Here is a 14,392-nt window from a genome sequence, read left to right as displayed (position 1 = left end):
GTAGAGATGTTGGTAAGAGGGATATGGGTATGTCGGGTGATTTTCTTTACCCTAAGCATTTGTGACAAGAAGGTGCTATGATATTCAGGAAAGATACAAATAATAATAGATTATTTTAAAGATAACCATGGCCTACTTCCACCTCCAAACTTTCTATTTCTTTGCCAAGGATTAATAATGAAAAAATATACTAAGAATTTCTGTAGCTCCAGGACTTTGTTCAGTCTCCTTTCCCTCTTTATACTCCAAGCAACTCCTTTGAGGCTAGCAAGGCTGGTAGGATCTCAGGGGTTACCTAGGAATGGGGTATGGCCCTTAGTGATACTGCAACACAATGTGTTTATGACATCAGCTTTTTTTTTTCACAGTAGTGAATCATAGCATGTTAGAGTTAGAAGGTTCAGTGTTGATGGAGCTATTGAAGAAATGATAGAGTAAGAGGTGAGTGACACTGCTAAATGCAAGAAGTCTATGTGTATAGGAAAATTGGTCAAGTTTATTATTCATAAATACATATTCTATGCAACTCAAGAAATACACACACACGTGTGTGTGTATATATATATACACATATATATGTATATATATAGTGAAGTCTGAATATAAATTAGGAACTGAGCTCTTCCTCTCTCTACATGTGCATGTATGTGTATATATATACACATACTTATACATATATACTCATAGACATCCTGGGGAATTATTTAAAGAGAGTAGTATTTCTACATCAGTTCCCTAGGCCAACTGAGGTGCCCCAGTGCACTTCACTTTTCTAAAATGTCCAGTTATACTTATGTATCTTCTCTTACTGTTCACCAAAATACCAACAATATTTTGGGCTGAGATGTTGATAACATCTCTAGGAATCCTTACCTACAGGTATTCACACCTGTTCACACTCCTCTCCCAAAATGAATCACAGCTGATCATGTGATCAGTACTGTATAGCAGAAAACTACATCATAAAGACATACACTATGGCTTCTGCCTTGTTCTTTTATGTCCTTTGCTTTCTTATGTTGCTCATTTTGGGGAAACCAGATGCCATGTTGTAAAAATACTCAAGAATTCCTTGGATTGTTTTTTGAAGCAGAGATTCATAGAGATGTTATCAACATTTCAGCCCAAAATATTGTCGGTGTTTTGATGAATAGTAAGAGAAGATACATAAGTATAACTGGACTTTTTAGAAAAGTGAAGTCCATTGGGTCACCTTACTTGGCCTAGGGAGCTGATGTAGAAATATTACTCTCTCTAAATAATTCTCCAGGATATCTATGTGCATATATGTATATGTATGTATATGTATATATGTGTGGAGAGAGAAGAAGAGCTCAGTTCCTAATTTATATTCAGAATTCACTGTGTGTGTGTGTGTGTATTTCTTGACTTGCATAGAATTCTTGAATCTTAGCTCTTTGTGGGAAGAACTGAGGCCTCCTGCTAACAACAACAACTTGCTAGTTATGTGAGTGATATATCTTGGGAACAGACCCTGCAACCAAGTCAAGCCTTCAGATGACTTTAGCTTCAGCCAACCTCTGACTGAATTTTATGATTGGCCCTGGTCCAGAGCTGTCCAATCAAGCTGCTTCTGGATTCCTGAATCAGAGAAACCATAAGGGATAATAAATGCTTACTTTTGTCTGAAACCACTAAAATTTGGGGGTAATATGTTATATAACATTAGATAATGAATATACCTGTGGTTCATTATTTTTGCACCTCTATCCTGAAATTTAATCTTTTTAGCAGTTTCAACACTGATCTTGAATCTTAGCCCTCTTTCCTAATTTAGTGAATTGGGCTGAAGCCGTGAAGTTCTCTTTTGTTGTTTCCCTTGAGTTTCTTGTAGCAGCTTGCTTTCTCCTCTGCTTTTTTGAGTACTCATTCATGGCTCCTCTAGTTCTCTTAGTTTAGAAGGTACTTTCCAAATTGAAGCACTACGAACCAAAAATCAGAGTGATAAAGAGAATACAAAAGCCCTAAAATCTCCCAACAGCACAAGATTTCACAGTCCTCCAAACTAAGAAGACAGACAGTTTCTTAAAATCTATAATCTTTTATTCTCACCATCAAAAATAAGAGTGTGAGATAATGAATACGTTAAATAGCTTGATTTAGCCATTCCACAATGTGTGTAAATATCAAAACATCAAGTTGTACACCATAAATATATAAATTTTTACTTGTCAATTAAAAAGAAAAAAACCAAAGAAATGAAACCCTAAAATATTCAAATAAAAATCTTTCCAACTGTATTTATCTATTCCTCCTTACCAAAGAATCCCTTCCTCTTCCCAGCCCAGCTGGTCCTTTGATGTATAAATAGGAAACTGAGAAAGAGGATTTTAAAAAGGCAGGTTGCCATCTCTTCTACTTGAGAGTAGGATATTAATCTATTTTATTCATTCATGTAGTTCTCTATTCATTCAATAAGTGTTAATCAATCACTTACTATGTACTGGGCACTATTCTAAGCATGCTTGGGATAAATCAGGGAGCAAAATGAATTCTTCATGAGGTTTACACTGTAGATAGGGAAGACAAACAATGAATAATAATCATAAATACATTGTTGATATTAAAAATTGAAAAGTGCCATGACAGAAAGAAAAAACAAATAAGCATAGTAAGGGGGATTTGGATTGCTAATCATGGGATGATGGTGGGCCAACTGCAAGTACTGATAGGGTAGGACCAATTAAAGAGGTAATATTGAAGGAGGTGAAACAGTGGAAGGGAAGGAGACTTCCAGAAAGAAGGAAGAGTCAGGGCAAAAACCCTACAGTGAAAATATACCTGGTATGTTTGACTAGCAGAAAGAAGACCAAGTGGAATTAGCAAGGAGGATAGAAATAGAAAAGGAAGTCAGAAAGATGAGGGAAGACCAAATTATATTAAGCTTTTTAGAAAATTTTAAGGACTTTGGTTTTTACTCTGGGGAAATGTGGCACCAGTTCAGATTTTGAACAGAGGAAAAATATGATCTGACTTACATTTTAAAAGAATTGCTATGGCGACTGTGTTGAAAATGTCGAGCCAATATGTAGGGGTAATGAGAAGCTGGAAGACAAGTAGGGAAACTTTTGCAATAATTCAGTAAAAATTTTCTTCTTTTGGTGGCTGAATAATATTCCATTGTGTACACACACACACATCCCTCACATTTCGTTTATCCATTCATCTATGTATAGATGGATAGACACTTAGGTTGATTCCATATCTTTTTCTTTGGAAAAATATCTTTTCAGTTCCTTTGCCTATTTTTAAATTGGGTTGTTTGGTGATTTTTTTTTTTTTTTTTTTTTGCTACTGACTTACAACATGGGTAAACCTGGAGGATTTTATACTAAGTGAAATCAACCAGGCACAAAAAGAAAAATACTGTACGATCTCACTTATATGTGGAATCTAAAAATGTTGAACTCATAGAAGCAGTGAGTACAATGGTGGTTGCCAAAGGCTGGGGGAGTGGAAGAAGTGAGGAGATACTATTCAAATGGTACAAACTTACAATTGTAAGACAAGTTCTGGGGACTTAATATACAGCATAGACAGTGATGGATATTGTATTAGTTTTCGTGCTGCTAATAAAGACATACCCAAGATTGGGTAACTTATAAAGGAAAGAGGTTTAATTGACTGACAGTTCCACATGGCTTGGGAGGCCTTACAATCATGGCAGAAGGTGAATGAGGAACCAAGTCACATCTTACACGGCAGCATGCAAGAGAGCATGTGCAGGGGAACTCCCCCTTATAAAACCATCAGATCTTGTGAGACTTATTCACTATCATGAGAACAGCATAGGAAAGACCCACTCTCCTGATTCAATTACCTCCCACTGGGTCCCTCCCATGACATGTGGGAATTATGGGAGTTACAACTCAAAATGAGATTTGGGTGGGGACACAGCCCAAACTATGTCAGATGTGTTATTTAATTTGGTTGTAATGATTATTTATTACACAATGTGTACATATACCAAATCATCATGTTGTGCACTTTGAACACATAGTCTTTATTTGTCAATTAATATTTTAAAATAAAAAGATGCTTATAAAACAAATTCAGTTGAGAGATGATAGTGGCATCTATCAGGGTAGAAGCAGTGGAGAACAGGAGAAATGGAAGGATACTGAATATATTTTTCTGGTAGAACTTATATATATTTTAAAACTAACAGGATGATTCACATGAGAGAAAGAAAGGAGTGATGGATTAATGCACAGTTTTTGACCTAAACAACTAAGAGAAGGTGGAATTGGCATCAACTGATATTGGAAGATTGTAGAAGGGGCAAGTTTATGGGGAAGGATCAGAAGTTTAGTTTTGGACACATTTGGGTTTGAAATATTTATTTGATATACAAGTGAAGATGACAAGTAGGAAGTTGGATATATGAGTCTGGAGTCTTGGAGAGAGACTTGGGCTTATCATATGAATTTGGAAGTCATCAGAACATCTGTGGTATTTAAGATTATAGACTGGATGACTCACTGGGAATTGAGTATAGATTGAGAGAAATGATCTGAGCCCAGGGCTACTCCATTATTAAGAGATAAGTGATAAGGGGAGGAGTCAGTAAAGGAGATTGAGAAAGAGCAACTGGTGTCTAAGAAGTGGGTGTGGGGTCCTGGAACCAAGGAAGAAAGTGTATCAAGGAGGCGAATAATAATCAACAGTGTCAAATGCTGCCCATAGGTCAAGTAAGATCAGGGTTGAGAAATGGCTTTTCTATTTATTAATATGAAAGTCATTGAGGACCTTGATAAAGACAGTCCAGGTGAAGTGGTGGCAATGATGCTTTGAATGAAGTAGGTTAAGAGAGAATGGAGAGGAGGAAAATTAAAGACAGCACAGTCAACTGTTTTAAAGGGTTTTGCTGTAAAGGGAGCAAAGAAATGATGACGTGGCTGGGGATGGGAGTTGTGGAGTTGAAAAAAGATTTGCTTTTTTAAGATGGAAGAATAATAGTGGGTTTTATTCCTTGTTGTTTGTTACTATCTGTGTTTTGAGGTGGGTTTTAACCTCTCTTTTACTATTTTCAATTTTGGGTGCTTTTTATGACAGTTTCCTGTGGAGGTAAGATAAATTAATGTAGAATGGTCTTATGCTGCCTAGTTCTAAAGATGTTTCTCTTTTATCATCTTTTATGTCTTTAAATATATTATCTTTAAGAAATATTAAATGGAGTATTAAGAGAAGTATAGAAGTGGACTTGCTGACAAAATAATAAAATATGCCATAGTAGGAAAAAGTTTCCAGGAGACAAGAGTTTGCCGGTCATCTTGTTGCTGACTGTGGCAGTCCATTCCCTCACCTGAAAGGATCTTAAAGAACGAAAGAAAAATTTAGAAATATTTTGTGCAGGGATTAGCCTAATGCTTCTCAACCATTGCAATTTTACAATGTCTGGAGATATTTTGATTGTCATGACTGGAGTGGTGCTAGTGACATCCAGTGGGTGGAGACCAGGGATGCTGCTAACATTCTGTAACATACCCCCTCACAACAAAAGATTACCTAGTGCAAATTGTCAATGTTGCCAAGGCTGGGAAACTATGGGCTAGCCCCATCATCTTTCCATTCAGAGAGAAACTAGGAAGCGGTTGCTGAAAAAGGGATCCAGAAGCAGCAGCTTTCCCTATCCCATTGTTCTGTGTTTAGATGAGACACACCTTTTTAATCAATTGTGAGAGTTCCAAATAAAGACATTTCTTTTCTGCCTTTGCTTTCTCTTTACCCCTTTCTGTGGATTCCCATGGTGTAACCGAGTTTTGTAACTTTTGGTAGTTTCCCATTAGGGCCCACGACAGAGGAACATTAAAATCATGGTGAAAAATTCCTAATTCAGTCGAGAAACCACAATTTCACATTGCTGATTTCTATTCTGCATCTGTCTGACAACTTAGTGAAGGAAAGGATGAAGAACAGGGTGATTTGTTAAGCTCTGGCTTTACAAATCACTATAGCTTTTTAATGTGAAAGGAGGGGTGGCCTCTCAGGCATCGTTTTTTGTAGGTTTTTTGGGCCATTAGAATTTTGGATGAGAGCTCCATTCTTTTTATTTTATTTTATTTTTTGGGGGGGGAGGGGGGGACGGAGTCTCGCTCTGTCACCCAGACTGGAGTGCAGTGGCGCAATCTCGGCTCACTGCAAGCTCCGCCTCCTGGGTTCACGCCATTCTCCATTCTCCCGCCTCAGCCTCCGGAGTAACTGGGACTACAAGAGCCCGCCACCACGCCCGGCTAATTTTTTGTATTTTTAGTAGAGACGGGGTTTCACCGTGTTAGCCAGGGTGGTCTCGATTTCCTGACCTCGTGATCCGCCCGCCTCGGCCTCCCAAAGTGCTGGGATTACAGGCGTGAGCCACTGCGCCCGGCCTCATTCTTTTTATTTTATTTTATGTTATGTTATTTTTTTCTCCACCTATTCTTAATAATTCTACCTTCAAGATGTGCTTTATCTTTTAAGAAAGGCTCTGAAGAAACTCAGAACTGGTCCTAAGTGCTTGTTGAGTGAAAATATTCTTGTAGAATCAAAAATTAAAAATCCAGTTTTAAAAGAAGTAATTTTAAATTAATGCTTTAAAAACTTAAAAGTCAGGTTTTAATGTAAATTTTCTAGTTCATGGGATTGTGTTTCAGTGTTCAAAGTCAAAGACAAAAATCAGGCTTTTAAACTGACATTTTAGGAAGCATTCTCCTTGAGAACTGGAACAAGACAAGGATGCCCACTTTTCCCATTACTGTTGAACACAGTACAGGAAGTGCAAGCCAGAGCAATCAGGCAAGAGAAAGAAAGAAAAGGCATCCAGATAGGAAAAGAAGAAGTCAAATTATCTCTCCTAGAAATCCGTAAAGACTGCCAAAGAGTTTTGGAACTGAAAAATGACTTCAGTAAAGTGCCAGTATACAAAATCAATATACAAAAATCAGTACCATTTCTTTACATCAATGATGTTCAAGCTGAGAGCCAACTGAAGAACACAGCCTAATTTACACACACATACATACCCCTTGGTTTCTCCTCTAACCAAGGAAGTGAAAGGTCTCTACAAAGAAACACTGCAAAACGCTGCTGAAATAAATCATAGATGATAGAAACAAATGGAAAAACATTCCATGATCACGGATTGGAAGAATATTAAAATGACCAAACTTCCCAAAGCAATCTACAGATTCAATGCTATTTCTATGAAGCTACCAATGACATTTTTCACGGAATTGGAAAAAAGTATTCTAAAATTCATATGGAAGTAATAAAGAGTCCAAATAGGCAAAGTAATCCCAAGAAAAAAGAACAAAGCCAGAAGCATCACATTACCCAACTTCAAACTATACTGTAAGTCTACAGTAAGCAAAACAGCATGGTACTGGTACAAAAACAGACACATAGACCAATGGAACAGAGGAAAGAACCCAGAAATAAAGCTGCAGTCCTATAGCAAGCTGACCTTCAACAAAGTAAACAAAAATCAGCAATGGGGAAAGGACTCTCTACTCAATAAATGGTACTTGGATAACTGGCTATCTATATGCAGAAAAATGAAACTGGACCCCAACCTTGTATCATATAGAAAAATTAACTCAAGATGGATTAAAGAATTAAATGTAAGACTTCAAACTATAAGAATCTTAGAAGAAAACATAGGAAACACCATTCTGGACTTCGACTTTGGGAAAAATTTATGGCTAAGTCTTCAAAAGCAATGGCAACAAAAACAAAAATTGCAAGCAAGACCTAATTAAACTAAGTAGCTTTTGCACAACAAAAGAAACTATCAACAGAGTAAACAGAAAACCTACAGAGTGGGAGAAAATGTTCACAGACTATGCATCTGACAGTGGTCTAATACCTAGAATCTATAAGGAACTTAAACAATTGAACAAGTAAAACACCAATAACCCCATTAAAAATGGGCAAAAGAAAGACATGAATGGACATTTCTCAAAAGAAGACATACAATTAAAAAAAAAAAAGAAGACATACAAGTGGCAAAAAAACGTGAAAAAATGTTCCACATCACTAATTATCAGAGAAAGGCAAACCAGAAATCACCAGTGAGATACCATCTCATATAAGTCAGAATAGCTATTATTAAAAATTAAAAGTATTTGGATGAGGCTGCAGAGAAATGGGAATGCTTATACACTGTTGGAATGTAAATTAGTTCAGCCACCATGGAAAGCAGTTTGGAGGTCTCTCAGAGAACTTAAAACAGAACTACCACTTGACCCAGCAATCCCACTACTGGACATATATCCCAAAAAACAAATAATTCTACCAAAAAGACACATGCACCCGCAAGTTAATTGCAGCACTATTCACAATAGCAAAGACATGGAATCAACCTAGGTGCCCATTAACCATGAATTGGTTAAAAAAAATATGGTACAAATACACTATGGAATAATATATAGTCATAAAAATAGCAAAGTCATTTCCTTTGCAGCAACATGGATGCAGTTAGAAGCCATTATCCTAAATGAATTAATGCAGTATCAGAAAACCAGATACCACATGTTCTCACTTATAAGCGGGAGCTAAACAATAGGTACTCAGAGACATAAAGATGGCAACAGTTGATACTGGGACTACTAGAGTGGGGAGGGAGGTGGGGAGAAAGGGTTGAAAAATGAACTATTGGGTACTATGCTCAGTACCTAGGTGACAGGATCAACTGTATTCCAAACCTTATCATTAGACAATATACCCGGGTAACAATGTGTGTATGTACCCCCGAATCTAAAATAAATGTTGAAAAAACTCTCAAACCCAAATTAAATATAAATAAATAAATGTACATTTTATTAAAAATGTATTACTACTATAGATTTGCCTTACAAAAAAGTCAAAACTTATTTTAAGCTTAGCCTATGATTATATACATTTGTATATACAAGTTTAAAAATATCAAAAGTCATAAAATTTAACAAAAAACCTAAAAGCTACTTACTGGACATTTATGCTTCACAAACTAGTATTAACAGCACCTTTCACTTTGAAATACTTTTTTTCAAAGTGAAAAACACATTTTTCTTATTTATCTCAGCCTCTTATTCACACTTTTGTTTGGCTGCACAAGAATGTCATCACATTCTTTACCCATGGCAATGACATTGATTCTGCTGATTTAACACCTTTGCTTTAGTGAAAGATTATTGGTGACTAAAGGAGGACGATTATGCTCTTTAAAAAATGTTTAATCATAAATAGATGTGTCCAGGGATATCTTAACTGTATGAGGTATGATAGGCTTGAGATTATTAAGAACAGCTTTGGAATATATCCCTCCACAATCCTTAACCACTCAGAAAGTCTTACGTTAATACGTATTATTTTTTGAACTTTATGAAAACTGCATTGAATAATTATCACACTTCACAAACACCAACTTGTATTTAATAATTTATGGAAACATTACTAAGACAAAAGGAGGACACAGCCTTTACCTAATTCTAAGATCAAGGCTCCTTATGTTTTAACTTCTGTAAACTCTCACTGCCTGAATTAATACCTTAGGTGTAATGAAGAGTAGGCAAATAATACATTATAAATAAGTTGATAGAGGTCAAGAGAGGCACTTACCCTATTTAACCAATTTGGGAAAACAACCCATTTTCAAATTTTTAACAGCAGTAAATGGTAGAAAAGTATACTAATTGGAAATAATCATTTACTAAAGCAAGTCTTTCAGGGAGTTTAATGAGTAGTTTCTTTAGCCAATTGTTTATATTAAAGGACTGGAATAACTTTTGAATATTCAGAATTTTCATGAGTTCAGGCTTCCTTCAGTTGGCCCTATTTAATGAGTTTTTATGCTGCATCTTGTATTTCTGAAAATTGAGTTTTTGTTTGTATTGAGGCTGAGAATTTTGAGAACTGTCATTGTCAGACCAATGTCTCAGGAATCATTAGGAAAACAACTTGGGGTGGGAAGGTGGTTAGATGATGTCCTCGAGTGATCTTTATGGAAGGGATATTTGTGAGAGATTTTCTAAGTAAAGATGCAAGCTTTTCATCGCTTTAAATATGCTAAAACTTTTTCCTGGAATCAGCCAGACCTTGAGATAGCTCTTTCCCCAGCTTGTGTTATTTTGGTCCCTGTAGAAGTGCTTTTGCTGATTTGTGCTTACCTGTTACAACATTGGTTGGCATTGAGAAACTTGACATTGTATTAAGTTCTAGGATGTTATTTCTTTCTCTTTTTTATTATACTTTAAGTTCTGGGGTACATGTGCAGAATGCGCAGGTTTGTTATATAGGTATACACGTGCCATGGTAGTTTACTGCACCCATCAACCCGTCACCTACATAGGTATTTCTCCTAATGCTATCCCTCTTCTAGCCCCCCAGCCCCCGACAGGCCCCAGTGTGTGGTGTTCCCCTCTCTGTGTCCATATGTTCTCATTGATCAACTCCCACTTATGAGTGAGAACATGCGGTGTTTGGTTTTCTGTTCTTGTGTTAGTTTGCTGAGAATGATGGTTTCCAGCATCACCCATGTCCCTGCAAATGACATGAACTCAAGGGATGTTATTTCTTGTGCTGATCACTGTTTTTAGAATCTGTATTATGAGGATATAATGGATAAATTTCTCTGAAATGTCGCTAGCCAAAATGAACAATGTGACTCATGGAACTCATTGTGTTTTCCACTATAGGTAGACAGGAAGTCTCAGAACTAATGTTGAGCTCACTTCTTGCTCAAGGTTATGTCATCATAAGTCATGCACTTGATTAATTTTGTTTCTCATATTCTTATTCTTTCTTCTCCTTGTCTCTCTTTATACACAGTCATGCATTTGCTTAACTATGGGGCTACATTCTAATAAATGTGTCGTTAGGCAATTTTGTCATGCAAAATTATAGAATGTACTTATAGAAACCTAGATGGTGTAGCCATATCTAGTTATATAGATAAATAGGCTATATGGTAGAGCCTATTGCTCCACTCCTAGGCTATATATCTGCACAGAGCACTACTGTATTAAATACTCTATGCATTGGTAACACAATGATAAATATTTGTGTATCTTAACAGAAAAATGGTACAGTAAAATTACAATATCATCATCTTATGGGACCACTATTCTACGTGTGGTCTGTCATTGACTAAAATGTCATTATGTGGCACATGACTACTTCTTTTTGCTGAATTGTATTTATTTTTATAAACTACTTAAAATAGTTTTTGAAACAAGATGAATAAATAAATAAATATTTGGGTGAGACAATTCACAGAGGTTAAATAACCTGCTCAAAACTATAAAACTAATAATTTACGGAGTTAATATTTAAAAGTAGATGTAGCTCCAAACAATTTCAGAAACACAATATGACATTGAAAAAGTTTTGGAAAACAAGCGGTCCTACTGTTCTAACTAAACTTATTTTTTCCTTTATTTTTGTAGGTTACCATCTAGTCTTGGTTCATGTATAATTTTCATAGTTGTACTTTTATATAATGACATCTTTATCTGTCTGCTTGCACAAGCTGAGAATCCTCGACTCCGTATTCCCCCTCACATCCTCTTTCCAGGCTCTGCTCAACCTGATAAAGTCAGTCACTGCTATTGATCCTAAGTATCTACTTTTCTCTATCTCTGCTGTCACAGATCTGAGTCAGTGTTCATCATTTCTGCTATGGATTAGACCACCCCTGCATGAAGGAGTCTCCTTGCTTTCGACCTAGATTTTCTCCAATTTATTTTTTACTCTACTGCAATTAAGAAACTCGTGCACTTATGACACTCCTGAAAGACAACCCTGGTCATTTCATCCCTAAAATCCAATAATGATTTTTCATTGGCTACAAAAGACAAAATCAAAATTCTGTAGCAACGCATCCAAGTCTAGAATCTGACCCATAATTACCCTTCCAGGTTCATTTCCCACCACTTCCCACATTCACCCTAATCTTAATGATCCTACCACACTAAATACTGGGGGCCACACACATTCTTTTATGCTTCTCTGCCTTCATGATATTATTGTTTTGGATGGTTTGTGTGTGTGTGTGTGCACATGTATAATTCTGAAAATTTCTATTTATTTTTCAAGATTAAGCACAAATGTCAACTTCTCTGTAAAATTCCCAATCTTCTCTGACTACCACTTTCAAATTAAGCACTTCCTTCTCATTGCTCCCATAACATCTTTCATAAACCTCTGTTAGTGCTCATATATCAATTTAAATGTAGAGTTTACACACCTATCTCCTTTCTCAGTCTTCATGTGGGTCTTCAGTCCTACCTCTGCACTGAAGCAAAAGGAACCAAAAACCTGACCGCAAATCAGTCAGTGGCTTACCATCCCAGGTTAGAGTGTCACTCTGGTCCACATCTGTCTACAATTGTTCTGATGATGCTATCAGTTAGTTTTAGGCCCGTCAGCCTGCACATTGATGTTTGAAAAAACAGTGCTGTATTTCCAAGCCAGTTGTCTAGAAACTGTCATCTCTTTCCTAGGATTGCTCCCAATCTTTCTCTTCCTTCCTAGATACCCATTACTAGGCTGTGAGCAATGCAAGCATTTTGATTGTGCGCAATTTATCCTTTAATCCAAAATGTCAAGTGTAATTTTGGACACATCACAGATACTAAATGAATATTTATTGAATGAATCAAACATATATTTTCTCTATATTTTTATATGTTTTCATAATTTTATTTTAAATGGTTTGGTAATATTCAATTGCATTGATTTAGCGTAATTGGCATAATTAACTGAATTTTCTGTGGAAATATAACAGTGTAAAGAACACTATATATATATTTGTTTATGAATAGTCTTTCTTAACTTTTATTTTAAACTTGGGGTACATGTGCAGGTTTGTTACATAGGTGAACTTGTGTCATAGGGGTTTGTTGTACAGGTTATTTCATCACCCAGGTATTAAGCCTAGTACCCATTAGTTAATTTTCCTGATCCTCTCCCTCCTCCCACCCTCCACCCTTCAATAGGCCCCAGTATGTGTTGTTTCCCTCTATGTATCCATGTGTTCTCATCATTTAGCTCCCACTTATAAGTCAGAACACTCAGTATTTGGTTTTCTGTTCCTGTGTTAGTTTGTTAAGGATGATGGCCTCCAGCTCCATTCATGTCCCTGCAAAGGACATGATCTTGTTCATTTTCATAGCTGCATAGTATTCCATAGTGTATATGTGCCACATTTTCTTTATTCAGTTTATCATTGATGGCAATTTAGGTTGATTCCATGTCTTTGCTATTGTGAATAGTGCTGCAGTGAACATACGTGTACATGTGTCTTTATAATAGAACAATTTATATTCCTTTGGGTATATACCCAGTAATGGGATTGCTGGGTCAAATGTTATCTCTCTGTTTAGCTCTTTGAAGAATTGCCACACTGTCGTCCACAGTGGTGGAACTAATTTACATTCCCACCAACAGTGTATAAGTGTTCCTTTTTCTCCACAACCTTGCCAGCATCTGTTATTTTTTAACTTCTTAGTAATAGCCATTCTGACTGGTGTGAGATTGTAGTTTTGATTTGCATTTCTCTAATGATCAGTGATGCTGATTTTTTTTCATATGATTGTTTGGTGCATGTATGTCTTCTTTTGAAAAGTGTCTGTTCATGTCATTTGCCTACTTTTTTATGGGGTTGCTTTTTTCTTGTAAATTTGTTTAAGTTCCTTATAGATGCTGGATATTAGATCTTTGTTGGATGCATAGTTGCAAAAATTTCCTCCTATTCTGTAGGTTTTCTTTTTACTCTGTTGATAGTTTCTTTTTCTGTGCAGAAGCTCTTTTGTTTAACTAGATCCCATTTGTCAATTTTTTCTTTTATTGCAATTGCTTTTGGCTACTTCATCATGAAATCTTTGCCCATGCCTATGTTCTGAATGATAATGCTTATGTTGTCTTTCTGGACTTTATAGTTTTAGATTTTATATTTAAGCCTTTAATCCACTTTGAGTTAATTTTTGTATATGGTGTGAGAAAGAGGTCCAGTTTCAATCTTCTGCATATGGCTAGCCAGTTATCCCAGCACCATTTAGGGAATACTTTCTCCATTGCTTGTTTTTGTCAGGTTTGCTGAAGATCAGATAGTTGTAGGTGTGAAGTCTTATTTCTAGGTTCTCTATTCTGTTCCATTGGTCTATGTGTCTGTGTTTGTAATAGTACCATGGTGTTTTACTTACTATAGCCCTGTAGTATAGTTTGAAGTTGGGTAGCATGGTGCCTCCAGCTTTACTCTTTTTGTGTAGGATTGCCTTGGCTATTTGGTTTCTTTTTTGGTTCTATATGAATTTTGAAATTTTTTTCCTAGTTCAGTGAAGAATATCAATGTTAGTTTAATAGGATTAGCATTGAATTTATAAGTTGCTTTGGGCAGCATGGCCATTTTAACAAT

The 14,392-nt window shown here is 36.2% G+C and overlaps 1 protein-coding gene across 2 annotated transcripts in view; it reads left to right on the top strand.

Annotated features, from left to right (window-relative positions):
• Positions 1-364: 364 nt before the first annotated feature.
• SLC44A5 (solute carrier family 44, member 5) overlaps positions 365-14,392 on the top strand; it is a 428,960-nt gene continuing 414,932 nt past the window's right edge. For both annotated transcript variants that reach the window (XM_011977830.1, XM_011977822.1), the window contains exon 1: positions 365-441. The gene's annotated coding sequence lies outside the window, so the exon portion shown is untranslated. The remainder of the gene's footprint in view (positions 442-14,392) is intronic.

Source organism: Mandrillus leucophaeus, unplaced genomic scaffold (assembly GCF_000951045.1).
Source record: "Mandrillus leucophaeus isolate KB7577 unplaced genomic scaffold, Mleu.le_1.0 Scaffold103, whole genome shotgun sequence".
NCBI classification, from domain to species: Eukaryota; Metazoa; Chordata; class Mammalia; order Primates; family Cercopithecidae; genus Mandrillus; species Mandrillus leucophaeus.
This window is presented reverse-complemented; position numbering and strand designations above follow the sequence as displayed.